The following is an 11,508-nucleotide window of genomic DNA, read 5'->3' on the forward strand; positions in this document are numbered from 1 at the left end:
ATGATAATGCTAAGTAAATAAAAAGATTTTGGGGTCCATTCAAAAGTGTCTGGTGGTCTAGATTTGGTCTGCATTCCACCTATGACTACCCTGATCTAGATAAATCTTAAGTACTATTGAAAGTCAATGACTTTTAGGCAATGAATTTCAATGGGACTTTGGCACCAAGGTGATTTAAGTACTTTTGAAAATAGGACTGAGTCTCTTTAGTCAGTTACTCACTTTTGAAAATTTTTCCCATGATCACTATTCAAATTTTGTCAAGTAGATGGGAAATTTTAACTATTTGATCTTGCTGGCAACCACTGCCACTATGCTTTCAACTGGCAAAGACATAATTGCATTGACCTACACATATTAGTAAACCCTATGGCATTACTCAGAGATACTGCTTTCCAAAAGTAGCATTTCCAGGAATAACATAAAAACGTGCTAGGTGGCTAGTACCCGAGGCAGAGGTTGGATATCTGAGGGGCAAGTGCATCAATCAAGTGTCATTATTTGATCACTTCATTGGCCCTCATATATCCAATCCACCCTCCTGTACATCTGCCTTCTATTTTCTAAAATCAATTTAAGATCAATGGATATCAAAATGGGAAGGTCATTTAAAAATCCCTAAAGACAACAAACCCACATTTCTTTAAATAGTACTGCATTTCGGGAATGGGATTTGAATGTTTCACAGAATAAGTTTGCAAATGTTATGTTGAAGAAGTGGTGTCAGCGGTAATAAAAGAGCACAAAACATGGGAACAAAAATGTGACTTCTCACATTTAAAGAGCTGACAAGAAAGTCAGATGCTAAGGGAACAAGAATAGCACTCCATTGGCACTGTCAGCTCAAGTTAGATGGTAACACAGTCACCTGACCAAACAGAAACATATGGCCCTTGGTAATAGTAGTCTTCACAATTACACTTGCAAGCAACATTATGTTTTGTAAATATTGCTGTGATGTTGATTTCTCTGCAGAGTACTTGTGTTTGTTTAAATGGTACTAGCCTTTAAAAATAATGTGTTCTCTGCCTCTTGCTGTTCTAAGAATTGCTCCTCTGATAGACCACCCTCCATCCATGAGCTGGTAGGCTTTTTTAACAATCTTTTAGCCTCCGCAATTTACTTGATTAGTGGTTCCTTCATATCCTCTTCCTCAGCTTTGTTCTCACAGGTCACACCCAGTTTTATAGAGCTTCAGGCTTAGAAATCTTGATTGCTGGTTGATCATCTCCTAAACATTCTTTGTAAATGCTTATGTGCTGGATATGTGGGAGGTAAAGAACAAATCCTTTGGCTCTACCTCAGCATCCATAATATCTCAGTCCGCATATATTTTTGGGTATCATTAATCCTTGATGTCTCTACTGAGTGAGTGATTTGAGTTCCTCCTAATTGTGAGGACATTGCTGGCTATGCGGTGGAGAAAATTGATTGGAATCAGCCTGAACTGTCTTCATTCCGGAAGGCAGAACAGTGTCTTTTGGGGGAAAATACTGCATTGTCTCTACTTGAATTTCAGATAGTAGTGCATTCTGTCTGAGGAACTGTGGGTGATGGAAGAACTTGTGCTACAACCTGTGACATGTATCCATGTTCATCCTGATGAAAGCTAGTGGGGAAATACCAGGATGAGAACTAATAGAGATTGTCACAGCCTCCCTTAAGGAGGGGAAGCTGCCAGCTCCTCTGAAAGAACCATGTAGTGTTCTATGCTCCAGAAATCATCACCTGATATTGACAATCTTGCTATCAGCCTATACCTAATCTTCCTATTATAGTTAAGTTTATCAAAAAAGTTGTGAAGAACTCTCATAATATCTAGATGCCTCTGATTTTCTTGACCCTTGTAAATCTGGGCACCTGCCTAGGTGTGGTAACGATGACTGTGATAACTGCATTGGTTGATAATTTTCTTCCTAGTGATGGATGGAAATAAGTATCCTTACTGTTATTGTTAGATTGCCTGTCCTTGAGATCTTTGATCACAAAGTGTTGCTAATGCTCTTGCAGATCTTCTGCGGAGTGGCTGGAGCTTTTCTTAAGTAGCTTCATTCTGATCTCATAGGTTAAATATTAGGAAAAATTTCTAAGGATAGTTAAGTATTAAAAGGTGACTAAGTAAGGCTATGGAATCCTCATCACTGAAGCTTTTTAAGAACAGATTAGACAAACATGTCAGGGATGATCCATATGTACTTTGTCCTGCCCCGGGGGGATGAACTGGATGAGCTCTCAAGTTCCCTTCCAGCTCTACATTTCTATGATTCTATGGTGTTTCTGAGAGATCCCAAATAATAGTGGCTGTCTCACATTTTGGGTTTAAATTCACACCATTGAGAGGTTATGTCATTGCCTGCCCTGGAATCCTGGGTGCTTTAAAATGCTCTGCTACTCTAGTTCCCTTGTCTGGATGCTCCCAGCCAGCATTTAAACATACACTCATTGTCTGTGCGATAAGCAGCCCTGGTTCAGTAACTCTGAATCCAGAAGCCTGCTTGTTACACTACAGCCACACTCTGGTCTCCACCAGTCTTTATACTTCTAGTCAAGTGGCCCCAAAACACCACCAAAACCATCTGCTTTAAGTGTCCAGTCATCTCCAGGACCACTCAAAGAACTAATAAGGTTTGTTTGCTTCTTTAAAGAGACAATAACCAGCAGCTTGCCATATAAACTGCAGTTAGCAATTGCTTCAATTCAAACACAGCGGTGGATGGTTTAAATTAAAATTAAACATATTTATTAACAACGGAACATAATGCAAGATGTTACAAGATGCCATGTAAAAGAAATAAAGGTAGAGATGATTACAAGCAAATACAAAGAAAACACAAATATAAAAGTCTAAAACTTCATCTAGCATGACAGTCTTTGTAAGATGGTTTCTCTCAGCAATTAAAAAAAAAAAAAAAACACTTGGTCCAGCATGGCTGACTGTCCCTCAGTTAGAACTTTCCATGGAAGTACAAGGTGTGGGTTTCTCTTGTCTTCTTAGGTGAAAGATAACTTAGGGGTTCATTGCCCATCTCTTTAGAGTCCACTAAAACTTTGAAAAACATCTCTCTTAAAGTTCATGGAAGCATCATTTGTATTCAAGTACTGGGAAGACCTGATTTCTACTTTGGTCAAATACAGACTTTCATAGAATCATAAAAGATTAGGGTTGGAAGACACTTCAGGAAGTCAACTAGTCCAAACCACTGCTCAAAGCAGGACCAACCCCAAATAAATCATCCCAGCCAGGGCTTTGTCAAGTCAGGCCTTAAAAACCTCTAAGGATGGAGATTCCACCACCTCATTAGGTAACCCATTCCAGTGCTTCACCACCCTCCTAGTTAAATAGTTTTTCCTACTATCCAACCTAGACTTCCCCAACTGCAACTTGAGACCATTACTCCTTGTTCTGTCATCTGCCACCACTGAGAACAGCCTAGCTCCATCCTCTTTGGAACCTCCCTTAAGGTAATTGAAGGCTGCTATCAAATCCTCCCAACCCTCACTCTTCTCTTCACTCTCAGACTAAACAAGTCCAGTTCTCTCAGCCTCTCCTCATACACCATGTGCCCCAGACCCCTGATCATTTTCATTGCCCTCTGCTGGACACTCCCTAATTTGGCCACATCATTTCTGTAGTGGGGGGCCCAAAACTGGACACAGTACTCTAGATGTGGCCTCACCAGTGCTGAATAGAGGGGAATGATCACTTCTCTTTATCTGCTGGCAATGCTCCTACTAATGCAGCCCAATATGGCAACAAGGACACACTGTTGACTCATATCCAGCTTCTTGTCCACTGTAAAGATATACTGGCACTAGAAAAGGTTCAGAAAAGGGCAACTAAAATGATTAAGGGTTTGGAACGGGTCCCATATGAGGAGAGATTAAAGAGGCTAGGACTCTTCAGCTTGGAAAAGAGGAGACTAAGGGGGGATATGATAGAGGTATATAAAATCATGAGTGATGTGGAGAAAGTGGATAAGGAAAAGTTATTTACTTATTCCCATAATACAAGAACTAAGGGTCATCAAATGAAATTAATAGGCAGCAGGTTTAAAACAAATAAAAGGAAGTTCTTCTTCACGCAGCGCACAGTCAACTTGTGGAACTCCTTACCTGAGGAGGTTGTGAAGGCTAGAACTATAACAGAGTTTAAAAGAGAACTGGATAAATTCATGATGGTTAAGTCCATTAATGGCTGTTAGCCAGAATGGGTAAGGTAATAGCCAATGGCTCTGCAATGACATCAGCCAACTGCCTCAGCACCCCCGGATGCATTAGATCCGACCCCATGGACTTGTGCATATCCAACTTTTCTAAATAGTCCTTCACCTGTTCTTTCACCACTGAAGGCTGCTTACCTCCTCCCCATACTGTGCTGCCCAGCGCAGCAGTCTGGGAGCTGACCTCGTCTGCTAAGACCGAGGCAAAAAAGCATTGAATACTTCAGTTTTTTCCACATCATCTGTCACTAGGCTGCCTCCCCCATTCAGTAAGGGTCCCACACTTTCCCTGACCACCTTCTTGTTGCTAACATACTTGTAGAAACCCTTCTTGTTACCTTTCACATCCCTTGCTAGATGCAACTCCAACTGTGTATTGGCCTTCCTGATTACACCCCTGCGTGCTCAAGCAATATTTTTATACTCCTCCCTGGTCATCTGTCCAAGTTTCAACTTCTTGTAAGCTTCCTTTTTGTGTTTAAGCTCATCGAAGATTTCTCTGTTAAGTCAAGCTGGTCTCCTGCCATATTTGCTATTGTTTCTGCACATCAGGATGGTTTGTTCCTGCACTCTCAATAAGGCTTCTTTAAAATACAGCCAGCTCTCCTGGACTCCTTTCCCCCTCATATTAGCCTCCCAGATGATCCTGCCCATCAGTTCCCTGAGGGAGTCAAAGTTTGAAGTCCAGGGTCTGTCTTCTGCTGCTCTCCTTTTGTCAGGATCCTGAACTCAACCATCTCATGGTCACTGCTGCCCAGAGGACATCCATAACTCCACATGCAGCATTGTCACATATATTCCACAATGATATTACTGACCAATGCGTTGCTAATTTTCAAACAATACCTCACAAAGCATATTTTGTACAGATATCATTGCAGTAGTGTGTAGGGTGTAAATACAGGGATGCTTAGGGTCACACTGGCATTGCTCTTCTTCGATAAGAGAACATTCCTGTGGAATACTGAAGGTTTTCATCTTGTTCTCCCTTTTGTTCAATACGTATACAAGGCCATAAATAAAGTACTAAGGAAGCATGAATAACACCTCTGCTGCATGTCTCTATTTCTTTCAACTCAGATGGTGTATTTCAGGGGTTCTCAAACTGGGGGTCGGGACCCCTCAGGGGGTAACGAGGTTATTACATGGGGGGTCGTGAGCTGTCAGCCTCCACCTCAAACCCCGCTTCACCTCCAGCATTTATAGTAGTGTTAAATATTTAAAAAAATGTTTTTAATTTATAAAAAGGGTCGCACTCAGAGTCTTGCTGTGTGAAAGGGGTCACCAGTACAAAAGTTTGAGAACCACTGGTGTATTTGAATGCCTTTCTTAGTGTCGGGTGCACATGAGAGCATAGATGAAAGCAAGCTGGCTGAGGTTCATTCTGGATAAAATAGGTGATGTTAGTGGACTAGGTTTGAGAAAGATCTTGCAAGGATTGTATCTGCTACTCTGATTATTTGCCTGCCATTTCTTACTCCTGTAGATATCCAGAGTTACAGGATTGCCTTTATTCATTTGCATCTGGCTAGGAAGTTGTAACTTCCTTTCTGATGCAGATCTTACTGTCATTCCTTTGTCATCTTAAAACTAGATTACAGATACATGCCCTACTTCAGGCTACATCCTAAATCCATTTGGAAACTGAAGCTGGTGCACAATGCAGTAACCAGGGTAATTCACCATGTGCATATTACAGTGATGATCTGCAATAAGCACCTGTAGGATTCCAGGTAGAATTTCACGTACAGATTGTGACCTACGTAGCTCTTGATGGCCTGGGACTCTCCACTTAAGAAACCACATCTTGGTGATAAATATCAGTCAACCTATTTAATACACTACTGGAAGGCATTCAGACACTATGATGATAAGAGCAGTATTAGGATAAAATAGAACAGTGGAGGCACTCAAGCTGGATTTCTTTTGATATAAAAGAAAGGGGGCTGCTAGTAGGATGTTCTCCCTGATGGACTTTGCCTTTGGAACTCATCACCACTCCTTGTTTGTTTGTCTTCAAGGCATGCTGCATGATTTTAGGCAGACTTCTGGGGAGAGAGGAAGGTGCTTGAAGGCCAGTTTTTCAAGAGGGAAGGGGGATTCTCCCACAGAGCCAGATTTTTAAAGGTATTTAGGTATCTAATGTCCATTGTGAGTTAGGCACCTAAATACCTTTAAAAACCTGGCTTCTAGAATTTAAGAGAAGCTCTTTGTCCATTTATTATACATCTCCATACACAAATATGATATATACATACAAATAATGTGGGAACTACCGTCCTTGCTTTTGCTGCAGAAACTGCTCAACAGGGCTACAGAAATTAGCTGCAAAGGGAGTGACACTGAAACACGTGGTCTTTCATTACAACAACACTGGTGATTTGGCCCCCATCAACAACACTTATAGAATTGGTTTGTTGGTTGTCAGTCAACAAATTTAGGTCGTTTTAATCAAAGTTGACATGTTCTGGCATTAGATTATATGGCCAGAACATGTTGTTTCAGATTGGACATAATAATATTAATAGGCTTTGTCACATCTTTACACTTAACATTCTTGAGCTAAAAATGTGCACAGATGCACTGAAGATATGTTTTTGACTATGTCCTTGCAGAGAGGTCAGATAGAACAAGGCATGAAGATAAAATTAATATTTTTGAAGATAGTTATTAACTTGATTGCCTCTGCTCCTCATCTCACTATACATTGCAATTTTAATTCCTCCTGTGTAACGAGGCCTCCTGCTGTCCCCATCCACATTGGTATGTTTGAAGGAAATATTGGAGTAGAGCTTACCAGGAAGGGCAATAGTGTGTGATGTGGTTGCCGTAAGTAATTCTTTTAGAATTGCCCCAACTACCCCTTTGTCCTATTTCTAATTTGTGTGATTTCACTGCTGATTACTCTGGTAGTTTATCATGATAGATAATATTTTAAGAAATCTGACTTTTCAACTGCACAAAAACCTAACACCTTGTCCTTCCATTTGTTGAGTCTAATCATCACTTCACAATATATATTATATATGTGCATGCATCCCATACGTCTATACACAACAGACATCTCATTCCATTCTGTCTGTATGTGATGGTCACCTATTTGGCCAACATACCAGGGACTGCATCAGGGACCTTCAATGCTAGAAGCATGAGCTTCTACAGCTTGAGATAAAGAGCCATGGGTCTGTAGCTGGGGACTATAACAATTCATCATATATTTATCAGTACAGAGGGGACCTTGTAACACACGCACAAGTAGGATACATGTACTGGCCTCTTCTCTCTGCAGTGCACCAAAAAGGATGAAAACTGTGGATCAGATTCCATGTTATTTTTAATTCATTGTAAAATTCCTTTTGAATGCAGCATTAGAGTGAATACTTCACAGTGAATAATTTATAAGACAAATTTAGTCTCTTTTTTAGCGTATGGAATATGTGCAAAGAGATTGTGATCTCCAATGAATTTGTTATTTGAATGCATTCAATGAATAGCTTTTCAAACATTTTTACTTTATGGCTTGATGGTGGTTATTTAGAACGTGAGTTGTGTTGCTTAGCTGTGATTGGTCACAAAAGTCACATGGTCTTGCTTCCAATCCTCCACTAATGAGCTTGCAAGCAATCCCAGGGTTAATTCTTGCATGTGCAAATTTAAAATTGGGTTCCCGTGAATGCTCGTGTGTGAGACTTTGAAATTTGATTTCTGCAATTATTGAATTTTTATTATTTGGAGAACAAACTCAATGGGGGGAAAAGACGACTGAAGCTAATTCATTTCAAAACTCAAATGAATATTCATGGGAAATATTTTGCTTCATTTATCCAGCTCTACTGAGCATCAAAACCCAAAATGGGTGTTATAGTCAGAAAAAGGATTGTATTAACATGACAAATCATTGCTAAGCATAGAAATATTTGTTTATCTGCTTATTTATTATAGCCTAAGTCTTATTTTTATTTAAGGTTTATACCCCAATCCTACAACTTATTTTGTGTAGACAGACTGCTAAGCCCTCATAGAGCTTTACTGGAGGCAACTGGTCTCCAAATAAGTGCAGCAGACTGCTTGACCACAAGAAGTTGCAGGAGTGAGGACTTAAACTTTAATAACACCCTGATATTTCAAGATCTGGACCCCATTGTTGTAGGTTGTTATACAAACATATTAAGAAAGAGTCCCTGAAATGTATCTGCTTTCTTTAGTGTGGCACATGCATACGTGTTTACCTGAACACCTAAAGAGATTTGTACGTTAGTTAGCATCAAAGAGCTAGTACGACTCAAGATTGGTGAGCTGGGTTCTTATCTGCTTAGTCCATACTCAACAAAATTGTCAGCAAAATTGCCAGGCAGCCGCAGCATTCCCTCCTCTCTGCTGGTTGAAGCTGCTCCTCAGCTCCCGAGTTACAGCCCACTTTGCTCCCACAGAGGCAGCGGGTAAGAGCCGCCCGGGTGGGGAGACCCGGCTCCATGGCTAGCAGACCCCTCTGGGAACAGGGACCACAGGGAAGCCCTCCCAGCACACAGCCCCTAGTACCCCTCTCCCTGCACCCTGAGCTACGCCCTCCCTGCACTCTTAGCTACCCCATGCCTGCACACAACCCCGAGCCACCCCTTTCCTTGCATCTGTAGCCACCACCTGTGTGCACACAGTTCCAGCTACCCTCTCTCTACACCTTGAGCTACCCCCTGTGTGCACGCAGCCCCTAGACACCCTCTCCCTGCACCCTGATCTAACCCCTGCCTGCACACAGCCCCTAGCTACCCCCTCCCTGCGCCCTAAGCTGTTTTCAAATTTTTGAGCTAAGCTCCCCACCTCTGAGTTATAATTTTTGGTTGCACCTGCACCCAGACAGGGGGTGGAGGTGGCACTCCCTCCCTGGACTGCTGGCTCCTTCTCCCTCTCCCCCAAATAGAAGTCAAACTACACCTATGCTTAAGGCCCCTGCCCCCCTGCCCCGAGCCCTCCAATCCCCCCCCCCCCCCCGGCTGGGCCCTGGAGCTTTTATACCACATTGAGGGGGGCCTCAGAGAGAAAATGGTTCAGAACCCCTGTTCTAGACCATTGTGTAACTCAGCAATTTTGCATTTCAGCACATTTTTGTGAAATGGACAGTTTCACATAAAAGCGTATGGAAATTAAATGTATTGACCATTGTTTAAAGGCAGAAACAGCTCTCCCTCTGAACAATTTTTTTTTATTTCAAATTTTCAGGGTTTATGCTTGTGGATTTATGTTTATAAATCTGTACTTCGGACCACTCTAAAGCAATTAAAAATAGGATAATTTTGAATAAAAACCTTTTAACATTTCACAGGCATTTTTCAGAACAAGAGCAATGAAGTCAACTTAAAATGAAAATCCAAAAGCCAATATTTTTGATGTGTTTTGAATTTCACTGAATATTCCACACAGCCCTGGAAAGAACATTACTTATTTTTCAGGTCCCAGATTGAATTTAGAGAACTGGCAGTTAGAAAAATCATCTCTGGACCTGTAAGCTGTATGCATTTGATGTGAAAGCCATTGAGAGAGCATAAATATGGTATCCCACTATGTCATTCATACAGAGTCACTTTTTGGCACATAACAGCTAGCTTGACAGAAGAATTGTAACTAAATATAAGTTCATCCAAGCATAGAGAGATTGGCTTTTTACAAGGGAAAACCAGCAGTCTCTTGACTAGTCCTGAGGTTGTTTTTAACTTTGTTATACTTTCAAGGACATTTTGTCCTCAGTTATGTAGAAATGTATGTACTGTGCACTCACACCGCCACTCACACACCTACACACATTTATGGAGAATGAAAATAAAAACTTGCATAAAAACTTTGTTTGGAATCAATATTTCATTCCATTTATCAAATCTTGTTCAACTTTATTCATAAATATTTCAGGTCTGACAATATAATCGTAGAAGGACAATGGAACAAGAAATAAAAAGAAGAGAGAGAGAGAGAAACAGGAAAAGCAGTTTCTTTGCTCTCATTATTACTATCTTGTCAAAAATGTGCAGAGTCCTCTGTCAGCACACAGACCCTTTCTTCTTTGTTCTTTTTTAATGATATTCTTGGAGAAGTTACAGCTAAGTTCCTGTGTGTATCTTTCACTGACTGTGAATCAAAAGGTATATGAGGATCCATTCATTTACATCATAATTCTGATAACAACCTTGCCTGTTACCACAGAAACACAGTCCATGACCACGGCTTTGTATTAAAAAGGAAATATATGATACTATCAATGATGACAGCTCCCATGATTTAATCCTTGATTTTTGCCATAAAATCTGACCTTTACATGATCTTACTGCTTTACTCGCACATCTGATTTTCAAGACTGCTGATAGCTTAGCTTCATTTGTTTCCTTGGTCTACTCTAATGTAAATTCGCAAGCATCAGAGTTTTCTAAATGCATCAGTACTTCATGTCTTTGTGTGGCAAATGGAATGTTTTATTTTTGCTTCAAATCTCTCTAACAACAAATTCTGGAATCTCTAATGCCTATAATATTCATCAGAAATTATCTTGACTTCTTTATCTGAAATAGTGTCTCCCCAGAATATTTTCTCTATTTCATTGTTTCTTTTGTCTGCCTGGTTATCAGTTTTTACACTCTCCAACAGACCAAGCACATTCTGAGCTTTCAATGGATAGTAGTGTGGGTATAGGTCACGATCATTTGATATCCTGTTCTGATGTTTCTTATTTAACTTCTCTTGCTGAGAAATCTGATAAGTGAGTCGTATGTGCTATTATACCTGCATTCCAACTTCTGGAATTCGTTAGTAAAGATTTGAACCTATATATCACCCTGTGTGAAGGTTGGCAACATAAATCTTTCAACAAAAGAACAAAAAGTCTACAAGCATGTTCACATTCTCTTAGTTTCCAATGATAAGACAGCGATTTGCAAAACAGCAATTAAAGTCACACCATAGAAACACATATTGTAATTCTGTTCTTCACAAAACAGAGAAAGAGCTGCCTTGCATTTTTACTCAGGAAGCACTGATATCCGCATCATAAATCTGATTCCTTAAAATTGTGTCCCTACTTATTTTTTTCTTTTATTTTTGTTAACAATTGAAATTTCTTCAATATCACTAAAATGTTCTCTTTTGTTGTGGCTTTTGGATCTTTAGACTTCAATTTCACGTTAGGTATTATTCATTCATCTACTACAGATTATAGGAAATTGAAGGCTACTGGTTTTGACACTTTCTGAAAAGAAAAATCACAGCAATTTTTAGAGTAAACTCAATTGCTCTAAGTTTGGATACC

Source organism: Chrysemys picta, chromosome 2 (assembly GCF_011386835.1).
Source record: "Chrysemys picta bellii isolate R12L10 chromosome 2, ASM1138683v2, whole genome shotgun sequence".
NCBI classification, from domain to species: Eukaryota; Metazoa; Chordata; order Testudines; family Emydidae; genus Chrysemys; species Chrysemys picta.